Source organism: Triticum aestivum, chromosome 4A, assembly GCF_018294505.1.
Source record: "Triticum aestivum cultivar Chinese Spring chromosome 4A, IWGSC CS RefSeq v2.1, whole genome shotgun sequence".
In the NCBI taxonomy this organism is placed as follows: Eukaryota; Viridiplantae; Streptophyta; class Magnoliopsida; order Poales; family Poaceae; genus Triticum; species Triticum aestivum.
Genome location: NC_057803.1, coordinates 621,544,665 through 621,562,015, shown reverse-complemented (window position 1 = coordinate 621,562,015; position 17,351 = coordinate 621,544,665).

Here is a 17,351-nt window from a genome sequence, read left to right as displayed (position 1 = left end):
AAATTTGAATCAAAGATTCAAATTTCAAACTCAAACATGGCCTCTTTAAGTGCTTTTCCTTATTCTGCTTAAAACATCAATTTAACTTGTTTGATCATGCATGAAAATAGTACAGATGGATAGATTGGATTTTTCTGATCATTTTTCATATATAATTTGTCCAATTTGGAGTTACAGAATAAAAGTTATGAATTTTTGAAGTTTAAATAATATTCTGGAATTTCCTGATTTAAATTAAATCCAGAAAATCAATTACTGCGTCAGCCTGACGTCAGTGTGACGTCAGCAGGTCAACGGAACTGGTCCAGGTCAAACCTGACAGTGGGTCCCGCATGTCAGGGTGATTATTTTAATTAAAATTTAATTAAAACTAATCCTGTTTAATTAACAGGGCTGGGCCCCACCTGTCATTGACTCAGGGGAGTCAACCAGGGCCCACCCGTGGTCAAACCCGGGTCGGCTGCACCGGCGTTTAGCCGCCGGCGAGCCCGACGCGGCGGCGGGAGTGGTTTTGGCTATTCCGGCCACCAAATGGGCCGCGGAGATCACCGGAGTGGAGCTGAGGACAAACCGCAGCTCTTGGCGGAGTCCGTTGGGGTCGGGGTGGCCGGAGTTGGCGCTGGCGACGACCTTGGCGGCCACCGGGGTTCGGCCGAAGACGAACTTGACGCTAGAGGGTTCGGTGAGGCTCGTGGAGTAGCTAGCTAGGTGCTGCGGGACTTGGTGAGTAAGATGGACACCATCTTGTGGCCGGAGGATGACCGGGAGCACGTCGGCGACGAGCTCCACGGCGGTGGGTGCGGTTGAGCTCCGGGAGGTTGCTACACGGCTCGGGAGCAAGAACGGAAGGGAGGGGAAGATGGCTAAGCTCACAGTGAGTGCGACGGAGTCCTTGGTGCGGCCGGAGATGGACCGGAGCGACGACGGCGTTGAAGGGGATCTCCGGCGACGGTGAGCTCGGGCGAGGTCGGTGCGGTGGTCTCGGGCGTTGCGAGCGCTCGGGGCTCGGCTGCTCGATGAAGTGGACAGCGGCGGAGCTTCTGGACACGGTGAGACGGCGTGGGGTGGTCGGAGGGCGTGGCTACGGCGAGGGGGTGGCGGCGATGGCGTCGGCCATGGCTGGGGCGTGCGAGGGGAAGGAGCTGGAGAGGAGAGGGGATGTCTGGGGGGTTCGGGGGAGAGAGGGAGGCCGATCCACGTCGTCACCTGGCGAGGAGAGCAGCGAGGCGGCGAGCAGGTGCGTGGCGCACGCCGCGGTCGCCGTCGGGCACCTGCCTGCCTGCCTGGCCGGCAAGCAGCTCGCTGGAGCGGTGCTGGGCTGGGCCGGCAGGTGGGCTGGCTAGTGGGCCTGCGGTGGCGCCAGGTAGGGTTTTCCCCCTTTTTTTTATTTCTGTTTTTATTTAATATATCTGCAACTTTGTTGAATTAAATAAAATACCTAGGCAACTCCAAAAATCACCAAACTACTCCTGGCTCATAGTTGGATTATTTCCAACATGAAACATTTTAGTTTGGAGATATTTGAGCATTTAAATATTTTATATCATTTTAAATGCCCAAATTCAAATAGTTATGATTTAATTCAAAACCCTAGGATGGCCTAGGAAAATGTGCACCACTTTTGGCAGAGGTTCTGAACCAAGGCAAAAATGATGGGCATTTTAGAAGGGCATTTCAGGTTCATTGAAATTTATTTTAGTAAACCCTAGTTGGTTTCAGAGGGGACTGGGGGTTCTGTCATCCCCATTTCAAGTTTCTGATGAAAGAGTAAACATGATGCAACACTCTAATGCATGACTAGCTAGGGTGTGACACACTATGTTTGTCTATGTATTCACACATGTATTATGTTTCCGGTTAATACAATTCTAGCATGAATAATAAACATTTATCATGATATAAGGAAATAAATAATAACTTTATTATTGCCTCTAGGGCATATTTCCTTCAGTCTCCCACTTGCACTAGAGTCAATAATCTAGATTATACAGTAATGATTCTAACACCCATGGAGCCTTGGTGCTGATCATGTTTTGCTCGTGGAAGAGGCTTAGTCAATGGACCTGCAACATTCAGATTCGTATGTATCTTGCAAATCTCTATGTCTCTCACCTGGACTAGATCCCGGATGGAAATGAAGCGTCTCTTGATGTGCTTGGTTCTCTTGTGAAATCTGGATTCCTTTGCCAAGGCAGTTGCACCAGTATTGTCACAAAAGATTTTCATTGGACCCGATGCACTAGGTATGACACCTAGATCGGATATGAACTCCTTCATCCAGACTCCTTCGTTCGCTGCTTCCGAAGCAGCTATGTACTCCGCTTCACATGTAGATCCCGCTACGATGCTTTGTTTAGAACTGCACCAACTGACAGCTCCACCGTTTAATGTAAACACGTATCCGGTTTGCGATTTAGAATCGTCCGGATCAGTGTCAAAGCTCGCATCAACGTAACCTTTTACGATGAGCTCTTTGTCACCTCCATATACAAGAAACATATCTTTAGTCCTTTTCAGGTATTTCAGGATGTTCTTGACCGCTGTCCAGTGATCCACTCCTGGATTACTTTGGTACCTCCCTGCTAAACCTATAGCAAGGCACACATCAGGTCTGGTACACAGCATTGCATACATGATCGAGCCTATGGCTGAAGCATAGGGAACATCTTTCATTTTCTCTCTATCTTCTGCAGTGGTCGGGCATTGAGTCCGACTCAACTTCACACCTTGTAACACAGGCAAGAACCCTTTCTTTGCTTGATCCATTTTGAACTTCTTCAAAATCTTGTCAAGGTATGTGCTTTGTGAAAGTCCAATTAAGCGTCTTGATCTATCTCTATAGATCTTTATGCCTAATATGTAAGCAGCTTCACCGAGGTCTTTCATTGAAAAACTCTTATTCAAGTATCCCTTTATGCTATCCAGAAATTCTATATCATTTCCAATTAGTAATATGTCATCCACATATAATATCAGAAATGCTACAGAGCTCCCACTCACTTTCTTGTAAATACAGGCTTCTCCAAAAGTCTGTATAAAACCAAATGCTTTGATCACACTATCAAAGCGTTTATTCCAACTCCGAGAGGCTTGCACCAGTCCATAAATGGATCGCTGGAGCTTGCACACTTTGTTAGCTCCCTTTGGATCGACAAAACCTTCTGGTTGCATCATATACAACTCTTCTTCCAGAAATCCATTCAGGAATGCAGTTTTGACATCCATTTGCCAAATTTCATAATCATAAAATGCGGTAATTGCTAACATGATTCGGACAGACTTAAGCATCGCTACGGGTGAGAAGGTCTCATCGTAGTCAACCCCTTGAACTTGTCGAAAACCTTTTGCGACAAGTCGAGCTTTGTAGACAGTAACATTACCATCAGCGCCAGTCTTCTTCTTGAAGATCCATTTATTCTCAATCGCTTGCCGATCATTGGGCAAGTCAACCAAAGTCCATACTTTGTTCTCATACATGGATCCCATCTCAGATTTCATGGCTTCAAGCCATTTTGTGGAATCTGGGCTCACCATCGCTTCTTCATAGTTCGTAGGTTCATCATGATCTAGTAGCATGACTTCCAGAACAGTATTACCGTACCACTCTGGCGCGGATCTCACTCTGGTTGATCTACGAGGTTCAGTAGTATCTTGATCTGAAGTTTCATGATCATTATCATTAGCTTCCTCACTAACTGGTGTAGGTGTCACTGAAACAGTTTTCTGTGATGTACTACTTTCAAGTAAGGGAGCAGGTACAGTTACCTCGTCAAGTTCTACTTTCCTCCCACTCACTTCTTTCGAGAGAAACTCCTTCTCTAGAAAGTTTCCGAATTTAGCAACAAAAGTCTTGCCTTCGGATCTGTGATAGAAGGTGTATCCAATAGTTTCCTTTGGATATCCTATGAAGACACATTTCTCCGATTTGGGTTCGAGCTTATCAGGTTGAAGTTTTTTTCACATAAGCATCGCAGCTCCAAACTTTCAGAAACGACAACTTTGGTTTCTTGCTAAACCATAGTTCATAAGGCGTCGTCTCAACGGATTTTGATGGTGCCCTATTTAACGTGAATGCGGCCGTCTCTAGAGCGTATCCCCAAAACGATAGCGGTAGCTTAGTAAGAGACATCATAGATCGCACCATATCTAGTAAAGTACGATTACGACGTTCGGACACACCATTACGCTGTGGTGTTCCGGGTGGCGTGAGTTGCGAAACTATTCCACAATTTTTCAAATGTACACCAAACTCGTAACTCAAATATTCTCCTCCATGATCAGATCGTAGAAACTTTATTTTCTTGTTACGATGATTTTCAACTTCACTCTAAAATTCTTTGAACTTTTCAAATGTTTCAGACTTGTGTTTCATTAAGTAGATATACCCATATCTGCTTAAGTCATCTGTGAAGGTGAGAAAATAATGATATCTGCCACGAGCCTCAATATTCATCGGACCACATACATCTGTATGTACGATTTCCAACAAATCTGTTGCTCTCTCCATAGTACCGGAGAATGGTGTTTTAGTCATCTTGCCCATGAGGCACGGTTCGCAAGTACCAAGTGATTCATAATCAAGTGGTTCCAAAAGTCCATCAGTACGGAGTTTCTTCATGCGCTTTACACTGATATGACCTAAACGGCAGTGCCACAAATAAGTTGCACTATCATTATCAACTCTGCATCTTTTGGCTTCAACATTATGAATATGTGTATTACTACTATCGAGATTCAATAAGAATAGACCACTCTTCAAGGGTGCATGACCATAAAAGATATTACTTATATAAATAGAACAACCATTATTCTCTGATTTAAATGAATAACCGTCTCGCATTAAACAAGATCCAGATATAATGTTCATGCTCAACGCTGGCACCAAATAACAATTATTTAGGTCTAATACTAATCCCGAAGGTAGATGTAGAGGTAGCGTGCTGACCGCGATCACATCGACTTTGGAACCGTTTCCCACGCACATCGTCACCTCGTCCTTAGCCAATCTTCGCTTAATCCGTAGTCCCTGTTTCGAGTTGCAAATATTAGCAACAGAACCAGTATCAAATACCCAGGTGCTACTGCGAGCATTGGTAAGGTACACATCAATAACATGTATATCACATATACCTTTGTTCACCTTGCCATCCTTCTTATCCGCCAAATACTTGGGGCAGTTCCGCTTCCAGTGACCAGTCTGCTTGCAGTAGAAGCACTCAGTTTCAGGCTTAGGTCCAGACTTGGGTTTCTTCTCTTGAGCAGCAACTTGCTTGCCGTTCTTCTTGAAGTTCCTCTTCTTCTTCCCATTGCCCTTTTTCTTGAAACTAGTGGTCTTATTGACCATCAACACTTGATGCTCCTTCTTGATTTCTACCTCCGCAGCTTTCAGCATTGCGAAGAGCTCGGGAATAGTCTTGTTCATCCCTTGCATATTATAGTTCATCACGAAGCTCTTGTAGCTTGGTGGCAGTGATTGGAGAATTCTGTCAATGACGCAATCATCTAGAAGATTAACTCCCAATTGAATCAAGTGATTATTATACCCAGACATTTTGAGTATATGCTCACTGACAGAATTGTTCTCCTCCATCTTGCAGCTATAGAACTTATTGGAGACTTCATATCTCTCAATCCGGGCATTTGCTTGAAATATTAACTTCAACTCCTGGAACATCTCATATGCTCCATGACGTTCAAAACGTCGTTGAAGTCCCGATTCTAAGCCGTAAAGCATGGCACACTGAACTATCGAGTAGTCATCAGCTTTGCTCTGCCAGACGTTCATAACATCTGGGGTTGCTCCAGCAGCAGGCCTGGCACCCAGCGGTGCTTCCAGGACGTAATTCTTCTGTGCAGCAATGAGGATAATCCTCATGTTACGGACCCAGTCCGTGTAATTGCTACCATCATCTTTCAACTTTGCTTTCTCAAGGAACGCATTAAAATTCAACGGAACAACAGCACGAGCCATCTATCTACAATCAACATAAACAAGCAAGATACTATCAGGGACTAAGTTCATGATAAATTTAAGTTCAATTAATCATATTACTTAAGAACTCCCACTTAGATAGACATCCCTCTAATCCTCTAAGTGATCACGTGATCCAAATCAACTAAACCATGTCCGATCATCACGTGAGATGGAGTAGTTTCATTGGTGAACATCACTATGTTGATCATATCTACTATATGATTCACGCTCGACCTTTCGGTCTCCGTGTTCCGAGGCCATATCTATATATGCTTGGCTCGTCAAGTATAACCTGAGTATTCCACGTGTGCAACTGTTTTGCACCCGTTGTATTTGAACGTAGAGCCTATCACACCCGATCATCACGTGGTGTCTCAGCACGAAGAACTTTCGCAACGGTGCATACTCAGGGAGAACACTTCTTGATAATTTAGTGAGAGATCATCTTATAATGCTACCGTCAATCAAAGCAAGATAAGATGCATAAAAGATAAACATCACATGCAATCAATATAAGTGATATGATATGGCCATCATCATCTTGTGCTTGTGATCTCCATCTCCGAAGCACCGTCATGATCACCATCGTCACCGGCGCGACACCTTGATCTCCATTGTAGCATCGTTGTCGTCTCGCCAATCTTATGCTTCTACGGCTATCACTACCGCTTAGTAATAAAGTAAAGCATTTCATCGCGATTGCATTGCATACAATAAAGCGACAACCATATGGCTCCTGCCAGTTGCCGATAACTCGGTTACAAAACATGATCATCTCATACAATAAAATTTAGCATCATGTCTTGGCCATATCACATCACAACATGCCCTGCAAAAACAAGTTAGACGTCCTCTACTTTGTTGTTGCAAGTTTTACGTGGCTGCTACAGGCTTAAGTAAGAACCAATCTCACCTACACATCAAAACCACAACGATAGTTTGTCAAATAGACTCCGTTTTAACCTTCGCAAGGACCGGGCGTAGCCACACTCGGTTCAACTAAAGTTGGAGAGACAGTCGCCCGCAAGCCACCTATGTGCAAAGCACGTCGGGAGAACCGGTCTCGCGTAAGCGTATGCGTAATGTTGGTCCGGGTCGTCTCGTCCAACAATACCGCTGAACCAAAGTATGACATGCTGGTAGGCAGTATGACATGCTGGTAGGCAGTATGACTTATATCGCCCACAACTCACTTGTGTTCTACTCGTGCATATAACATCAAACCATAAAACCTAGGCTCGGATGCCACTGTTGGGGAACGCAATAATTTCAAAATTTTCCTACGCACACGCAAGATCATGGTGATGCATAGCAACGAGAGGGGAGAGTGTTGTCTACGTACCCACGCAGACCGACTGCGGAAGCGTTGACGCAACGTAGAGGAAGTAGTCGTACGTCTTCCCGATCCGACCGATCCAAGCACCGTTACTCCGGCACCTCCGAGTTCTTAGCACACGTACAGCTCGATGACGATCCCCGGGCTCCGATCCAGCAAAGCGTCGGGGAGGAGTTCCGTCAGCATGACAGCGTGGTGACGATCTTGATGTTCTACCGACGCAGGGCTTCGCCTAAGCACTACAACGATATGACCGAGGTGGAATATGGTGGCAGGGGGCACCGCACACGGCTAAGGAACGATCTCAAGGATCAACTTGTGTGTCTAGAGGTGCCCCCTGCCTCCGTATATAAAGGAGCCAAGGGAAAGGGGGCCGCCGGCCAGGAGGAGGGCGCAGGAGGAGTCGGAGTAGGACTCCCCCCCCCCAATCCTAGTTGGACTAGGATTCCCCGAGGGGGAAAGAGAGAGAGGGGGGCCGGCCGCCTCTCCTAGTCCTAATAGCACTAAGGGAGGGGGGAGACGCGCGGTCATCTTGGGCTGCCCCTTTCTCCTTTCCACTAAAGCCCATTAAGGCCCATATGGCTCCCGGGGGGTTCCGGTAACCTCCCGGTACTCCGGTAAAATCCTGACTTCACCCGGAACACTTCCGATGTCCAAATATAGGCTTCCAATATATCAATCTTTATGTCTCAACCATTTCGAGACTCCTCGTCATGTCCGTGATCACATCCGGGACTCCGAACTAACTTCGGTACATCAAAATGCATAAACTCATAATAACTGTCATCGTAACGTTAAGCCTGCGGACCCTACGGTTCGAGAATAATGTAGACATGACTGAGACACATCTCCGGTCAATAACCAATAGCGGGACCTGGATGCCCATATTGGCTCCTACATATTCAACGAAGATCTTTATCGGTCAGACCGCATAACAACATACGTTGTTCCCTTTGTCATCGGTATGTTACTTGCCTGAGATTCGATCGTCGGTATCCAATACCTAGTTCAATCTCGTTACTGGCAAGTCTCTTTACTCGTTCCGTAATACATCATCCCGCAACTAACTCATTAGTTCCAATGCTTGCAAGGCTTATGTGATGTGCATTACCGAGAGGGCCCAGAGATACCTCTCCGACATTCGGAGTGACAAAACCTAATCTCGAAATATGCCAACCCAACATGTACGTTCGGAGACACCTGTAGTACTCCTTTATAATCACCCAGTTACGTTCTGACGTTTGGTAGTACCCAAAGTGTTCCTCCGGTAAACGGGAGTTGCATAATCTCATAGTCATAGGAACATGTATAAGTCATGAAGAAAGCAATAGCAACATACTAAACGATCGGGTGCTAAGCTAATGGAATGGGTCATGTCAATCAGATCATTCAACTAATGATGTGACCTCGTTAATCAAATAACAACACTTTGTTCATGGTTAGGAAACATAACCATCTTTGATTAACGAGCTAGTCAAGTAGAGGCATACTAGTGACACTATGTTTGTCTATGTATTCACACATGTATTATGTTTCCGGTTAATACAATTCTAGCATGAATAATAAACATTTATCATGATATAAGGAAATAAATAATAACTTTATTATTGCCTCTAGGGCATATTTCCTTCAAAAACATGGGAGCCGGGCAAACCCAACTATTGACCCAAAACATGATTCGGAGTTCATGCATATAACGTTATAAGTTTGGGGTGCCGCACTATCGAAAGTGTTCGGACTTCTCACGCCATATTGTGGGGTATGCTTAAGCCCCTGGCGTATTGGCTGTACCAGAGTGTACGGGTGCTGGATGTCATAAATGAACATATATAAAAAGAAGAATGCAATAATAGTCTTAATGCTATGCATTTTTTATTCAAAAAGGGTGCATTAAAGCAGAATGATACAAGTAATGCGATAAGCAAAAAGTAGGACTGTTTGACATGTCCCTTCCAAGGGTAAGCTGAGGAATGGTAGTAAAGCAAATATTTCACTCGTTATCGTAATCCACCTGGGAGTTCCGTGGTGTGACGTAGCTTTCTTCCTCCTTGGATGCTGCATCATGTGTTCGGCAATCACGCTGCCGGACAGGGTTTCCAGAGATTGAAGTCCCGAAAGAGAAAAATAACAAAGCGGGAAGCCCCTAGTTTGGTTTAAGCCGCGACTTGGGGCGTGCCACCGTCGTGCCCCCTCCCCGCCTGTGCCCATGGTATTTTTAATGCGTAATTATGTACGCGTGGCACGGATTTCGCCGTTTGGCTGGGACCGGGGTGGGGGCCGCATTGCTATGCGATCTCGGAACGTGCCAGGCGGTCCTATTGACGATTACTCCAGGCGCGCTTGAAGGTGTCCGGGACCTTAAACGCCAAACTGGTGGATTGCCTTAAGAGGCTGCCTTGCGCTTCCGCTGCGAGGGCCATAGTGTGCTCCTCCGTTCGGAGAGAGCACTATGTGTTTCCATTAACTATAATGACCCCCGAGGTCCTGGCATCTTGAGCTTGAGGTATGCCTAATGCGGTACCGCATTGAATCTCGCAAATGCGGTTCGCCCGAGCAGTGCATGATAACCACTGTGGACCGGGACTATATCGAAGATTAACTCTTCGCTTTGGAAGTTAACCAGGGATCCGAAGACCACTTCCAGTGTGACTGAGCCTGTGCAATGGGCCTCTACACCTGGTATGACGTCTTTAAATGTCGTTTTTGTGGGTTTGATCCTTGAGGGGTCTATATCCATTTTGTGCACTGTGTCCTGATAAAGCAGGTTCAGGCTGCTGCCACCATCCATAAGGATTGAGGTGAAATCCGTCAATGATTGGGTCTAGGACCAGTGCGGCGAATCCGCCATGACGAATACTAGTGGGTTGGTCCCTGTGATCGAAGGTGATCGGACAGGAGGACCATGGGTTGAACTTTGGGGCGACTGGCTCCAACGCATACACGTCCCTGAGCGCATGCTTCCGCTCCCTCTTGGGGATGTGGGTTGCATATATCATGTTCACCGTCCGCACTTGTGGGGGGAACCTCTTCTGTCCTCCGGTGTTCGGCTGCCGGGGCTCTTCCTCGTCATCGCTATGTGGCCCCTTATCTTTGTTTTCGGCAATTAACTTGCCGGCCTCCTTGAACACCCAACAATCCCTGTTGGTATGGTTGGCTGGCTTGTCTGGGGTGTCGTGTATTTGACACGAGCGATCGAGTATACGGTCCAAACTGGACGGGCCCAGAGTGCTTCGTTTGAATGGCTTTTTCTGCTGACCGGGTTTAGAGCCTTTGAATACGGCATTGACTGTCGTATCCTCAGTATTATCGCTGTTAATGTGGCACTTATGTTTGTTGCGACATGACCTGCTATTGCCGTCCTTGGTATCCGAAGTACCATGGTTCTTTGATATGTTATTACTGCGAGCCAGCCAGCTGTCTTCTCCCGCACAAAAGCGGGTCATGAGTGTCGTGAGGGCTGCCATAGATTTCGGATTTTCCTAACCAAGGTGCCGGGCTAGCCACTCGTCGCGGATGTTGTGCTTGAAAACTGCTAGGGCCTCTGCATCCGGACAGTCGACGATTTGATTTTTCTTTGTTAGGAACCGTGTCTAGAATTGCCTGGCCGATTCCTCTGGCTGCTGAATTATGTGGCTCAAGTCATCGACATCTGGTGGTCGCACATAAGTGCCCTGAAAGTTGTCGAGGAATGCGGCTTTCAGATCTTCCCAACAGCCAATGGACTCTGCTGGCAGGCTATTGAGCTAATGCCGAGCTGGTCCTTTTAGTTTGAGTGGGAGGTATTTAATGGCGTGTAGATCATCACCGCATGCCATGTTGATATGCAGGAGGAAATCTTCGATCCATACCACCGGTTCTGTTGTGCCATCGTATGATTCTATATTTACGGGTTTGAAACTCTCTGGGATTTGATGATCCATTACTTCGTCTGTGAAGCATAAGGGGTGTGCGGCGCCTCTGTACTGGGCTATATCGCGACGCCGCTCCAATGAGTCTTGCCCGCTGTGCTCGGCCCAGCCGGATTTACTTTTACTGTATCCGCGTGATGATTATCATCTCGCGTAGTGGCGCGCCCCCGCGATCCGTAGATCGATCTTGCGTGTTTTGCTTTGTCCTCCAATACGTCTCGCAGGTCTGGCGTATTTCCCCATGCCTTTTTATTTGAATGGCGTCGGGGTGCAGGCTGAGCTTTTGGCTGGAATGCCTCTCTGTCGCAGCCACGAGGTGGCCGGTCAGTCGCGTCATACACTTTTTCCTCCAGTCGGGGTAGCAACCTGCATTTTGGGTAACTCTTGGAGGGGCGTTCGAGTTTATATTCCTCGGCCACCAGGACTTCAGTCCATCTGTCAGCTAGCAGATCTTGATCAGCTTGAAGCTGCTGCTGCTTTTTATGAAGGCTATTTGCCGTGGCTATAAGCCGGCGCTTGAAGCGCTCTTGTTCAACGGGATCCTCTGGCACGATGAATTCATCATCGTCGAGGCTTGCCTCGTCTTCGGAGGGAGGCATGTAATTATCATCCTCCGTCTCTCCGTCTGCCGCTTCTTCTGAAGGGCTGGCTTCTCCATCCTCTTGCCCTAAATCGTGCTGCAGGGGATTGTTGCCATGTTCTCTGGCCCGAGCTTCGTCGCCTCGCCTCACCCGAGCATGCTTCCAATGCCGACCTTCTTTCGCTCGCGGAACCCGGGAGTGCTTCCCGTACAAGCCTTCTAGGGTTACATTACTTACTAGTTGCTTGGTCGCACTGCTTATTTGTACTCGACATACAGTATGTAACTAGTGTGTACGTAGCAGCATTGATCGCAATATACTCTAAAGATAAAGATCATTTCCTGTTTGTATTCTGATCTGCAACTTTTAATTGCAAGCTAGTTTAAGACAAAGGTAGCATCATGTGTTCTTAACATGTACTCCTTCCGTTCTGAATTATTTGTCGCATGAATGGACGTATCTAGATATATTTTAGTTCTAGATACATCCATTTCTACGACGAGTAATTTGAAACAAATGGAGTACTTACTAAAACCAGTCATAAACTCATAATAAGTATCTCTACATAAACTACGGTTACCAGCTACACAGAGACCCAAAGACATGATGGGAGCAGTTGGAACTAAAGTAAAGCTGGAGTCGATGAGTTTGAAAAGACAGTAGATAAGGGTTAATTACAGAGATCAAAACAGGAACTAATAACTATAGTTTTTTTAAAGTACATGAAAGAGTGTTGCATGTCTTTTCCATCTTTAAGATAAGAGAGAAGAAATTTAACTACATGCAAGGACAAATGCACACTAATGGAATATGAGATCACCACTATTCGTAACAAGCGCCTAGTTCATGACGGCCTCGTCCACCGGCCTTGGATCGGTGACATTCGAGGAGCCCTGGGCGTCTGTGCCACTGTCGAGTACGTCGACCTCTGGAGACCGCTACTCTCAGTCATCCTCTCCTCCGAGCCCGACATCATCCGTTGGCGTTGGTTTGACAGTGGGGCATACACCGCCGCCTCATGTTACATGCGCTCTTCCATGGATCCACCCCTGACCCTGATTGGCGGCTTACATGGAAGGGATGGGCCCACCTGAATGTCAAAATCTTCCTCTGGCTAGCAGTTGTTCTATCATACCCGAAGGAATTTCATATTCAATATTTTCAGTAGATGCAGTAGGTTGAGGGGGTGACTAATTGTAGTTTCGGTCTAGGTGAAGATACCCCGTACAAACCCCTCAAAGGATTATTTTCCATAGTAATAAGTGATAGTAAATTTCAACACATAGTAATAATTTTTCCTTACCAAGAGCGCTTCACTCCCCGGCAACGGCGCCAGAAATAGAGCCTTGATGACCCACAAGTATAGGGGATCAATCGTAGTCCTTTCGATAAGTAAGAGTGTCGAACCCAACAAGGAGTAGAAGAAAATGACAAGTGGTTTTCAGGAAGGTAATGTCTGCAAGCACTAAAATTATAAGTAACGAGTAGTTTGATAGCAAGATAATTCATAATGAGCAAATAACAATAATAGTAAAAAAAAAGTGCAGCAAGGTATCCCAATCCTTTTGAGGCAAAGGACAGGCCAAAACGGTCTCTTATAATAAGCAAAGTGTTCGTGAGGGTACACGAGAATTTCATCTAGTCATTTTTATCATGTTAGTTTTGATCCGTGTCCGCTACTTTGGTAATTTGATATATGGGTGGATCGATGCTTAGGTGATGTTCTTACTTGAAAAAACCTCCTACTTATGATTAACCCCCTCGCAAGCATCCACAACTACAAGAAAAGTATTATAACCATAGCATTAAACTTTTGAATCCAATTAGTTCCTTACGGAATAGCGCACAAACTATGGTTTCAGCTTCTGTCACTCTCGCAACCCATCATCTAATAACTACTCCATAATGCATTCCCTTAGGCCCAAATATTATGAAGTGTCATGTAGTCGACGTTCACATGACACCACTAAGGGAATCACAACATACATACCATCAAAATATCGAACACATATAAAATTCACATGATTACTTGCAACAAGATTTCTCCCGTGACCTCAAGAACAAAAGTAACTACTCACAAATGATAATCATGCTCATAATCAGAGGGGTATTAAATAGTATATTCGATCTGAACGTATAATCTTCCACCAAAAAAATCATATAGTAATCAACTACAAGATGTAATCAACACTACTAGTCACCCACAAGTACCAATCTATAGTTCCGGTACAAAGATTGAACACAAGAGATTAACTAGGGTTTGAGAGGAGATGGCGATGTTGAAGATGTTGATAGAGATTGCCCTCCCCAAGATGGGAGAGTTGTTGGTGATGATGATGACGATGACGATGACGATGATTTCCCCCTCCGGAAGGGAAGTTCCCCCGGCGGAATCGCTCTGCCGAAGGGCAAAAGTGCTCCTGCCCAAGTTCCGCCTAGAGACGGCGGCGCTTCTTCCCGAAAGTCCTCTCCTTATTTTTTTTCTAGGTCAAAATGACTTATATACCAGAAGATAGGCACCGGAGGTGGGCTGGGCTGAGCACAACCCACCAGGACACGCATGGGGGGCCTGGTGCGCCATGGTGTCTTGTGCTCACCAAGTGACCCCCCTCCTGTAGTTATTTGCTTAAGTATTTTTCATATATTTTATAAAAATTCCCCGTGAAGTTTCATCTCATTTGGAGTTGTGCAGAATAGGTAGCCTGACGTAGCTTTTTCAGGTCCAGATTTCTAGCTGCCAGAATTCTCCCTCTTTGTGTGAACCTTGCATATTACAAGAGAAAATGCATTAGAATTACTCCAAAAAGTATTATTATGCATAAAAACATTATAAATAACAGTAGGTAAACATGATGAAAAATGGACGTATCACATGCTCTTAAAAAATGGCATGCTATTAATTATAAAAAAGTACCATCCTATTAATTATAAAAAATACCATCCTCTTTATAAACAAAATTCCATGGTCTCTGAAGAAAAATGTCATGCTCCTCAAAAAAAGGCATGATGTAGATTGAGACACCGGTAACAAAATTATATGAACTTGCCATGTGAAGATAACAAATTTTTCTTAAATTTCCCATGCTAAAAAAAGGTTCCCACCAATTTACAGGCACAAATTAAATACATTTTGAATTTTTCATGTGAGCTGAAACAATTATATTTTAAAAAGTGCCATAATTTGCAAGCACGTGAACATCTGTCCCGCATCTCCACTCCTTCAGCAACATAAAAAAAATGGCATGTGCTCGTCTACCACGCAATTCTAGCACCGAAACTATATCACAACCCCTAAAAACTAAACAAGGATGGTATTTATAAGAATGCTACGCATACAAATATATTGAGCGCGGTCTATTTGTTTGATTGGAGAGAGCTGATGTCATGTATACAAAGCACAAAGAAAGTCGAACTGCTTGAGAAACTACTGCCATACTACTCTTTCCATGTTATAGAACAAAAATGTTCTTAAAATTGCTATGGCCAGAAAAAAATAGAAAAAACAAAAAATCTGCAAAAATTTCCATTTTCTAACAAATAGAAATTTGAAACATTTCCATCTCAATTTATTAGAATGTGCCATGTTGCTTTACAAACAATTGCCACATATATTTTTAGGGCAAATCCATAAGTTGCCATGAAAAATAAGTACTATCATCAGAAAAATTGACACACAAGCTAACAGTATTTTAGAAAATCACCATGTCAATTTGTTTTAAAAAGTGCCATGTTCCTTTACACAGAATTGCCGCGGATTTTTGAGAACAAAATCTATAAAACTGCCATGGAAGATAGCACTAACTTTCCATGTGCTGCATAACAAAACCACAAAGCCGTCGGCCTAAAAAAAATGACAGAAATGTGTAACGGAAAACACCTATCATATTTGTGCAAAAGAACAAAACAATCCTAGGGGAATCATCTACCAAAGCACATACACATGATCAAAAAATAGTATCCGATAAAAAGTATGCACAAAAATGACAACATTATCGCTGCATCTCTCAAAAGCAGCTCACGAGGGCACATTGCACCGGCAGAAAAACCATACCATTCACTCCGTCCATTTCATAAGTGTAACTGATACTATAGTAAAATCGGCAAGATCACCATGACACGAACTAAATTGCAGATTGATGTTTCAGGAGCGATGTGATGTGAAATTCATGCAACAAATGCGGCGAGCGGTGGCCTGACCTGCGGGGCGGATGAAGACGAGCCTGGTCCTGAGGCTGAAGGGGATCGTCAACGCTACCCCGTCTCCACCCACATGCGCCCGTAGGCCACCTGTCTGGGCCGCTGCTCACCAACAATGAGCGCTAACATGCGCTTGCGCCGGCTGCTACCGCCGCGGTCGACGAAGCCCCTTCCACCACCGCACGCCCTCCTATCAATCGTGCGCATGGTGCTGCAGCTGCACAACCCACCTCCCTCTACCTCACTCACCGCAATGAATTGGAGCGTCACCGGCCATAGATGTTGTCAATGAAGAGAGTGAGACCGTCACACGGGTGGTATGGGAGCCAAGCGAGTCTAGCAGACAAGGAGATGAATTGGAAATGCGTTCGTATGAAGCTTCGTCAGTGAATGCATCTTTTAGGATGACGTGCATCAGATATTGGAGTAATGCTTCACATACATAAGTTTACATGGGTTTTACAAACAGGTGGGTTATGATTGAAGGTTAAAGGGGAGGAGGGGCCCACCCCCATGAAAATCAAGGTGAAAGTGGTTAGTTAGAAAGAAAGAATCCTGGTCAGCGTGTAATTGTATAAGCTAGTTGTAATGGGGAGTATCATATAGTAGTATCATGCATATGATACTAGTGTATGATACTACCTCCCTAATGCATAGTATATATATTAGTATCATGTAGTACTCTATTTATTGTCATGCATGACACAAAGTAGCATAGCATTTATTATAATACGGTATCATAATATGATACTCCATCATTTCTTTCTTCATTTAATGCTACGACACCTCATCAAAATTGCCTAGTTGGCATATATGATACTAGTTATGATACTACCATTACGACCAGCCTTAGCATTATTGCGAGATATTGCTCCAAGATTCATGCAACAGAAAACAACGCTGATTGGGCCGTTTGCCGTAAATCATCAGATTTTTCACATTCTCCCGTTAGCTTGTCCGTAAAATTATTGATAACCCTAAAGAAAAGAAAACAATGAAATTAATGATTGATTCGCAAAAATAATAGAGAAAGGAATTTTTGTGACCATAGTACAATTGAAATCACTCACATACGTGCACGCGCAACTTGTAAATTAGTGTGGGCGTACATACGTGTCAATTCAATACCGAAAAAAAAGGATTGCTGATTCGCAAAAAGTACTCTTGATACGATGACGTAACTCATTCATCTAGCTAGCGCACTGCTAATCCGAAATGTAGTCTCTCTCCTACGTGGCCGACTAGCAGTCGAACACGGTCCTAGCCGTAATTCGAAATGGAGCTGTAGTCACTGCGGGAGATGTCTCTTGCAGCCCGACTCTGCGTCCCATAGCGGAGGAGCTGTAATCTATATA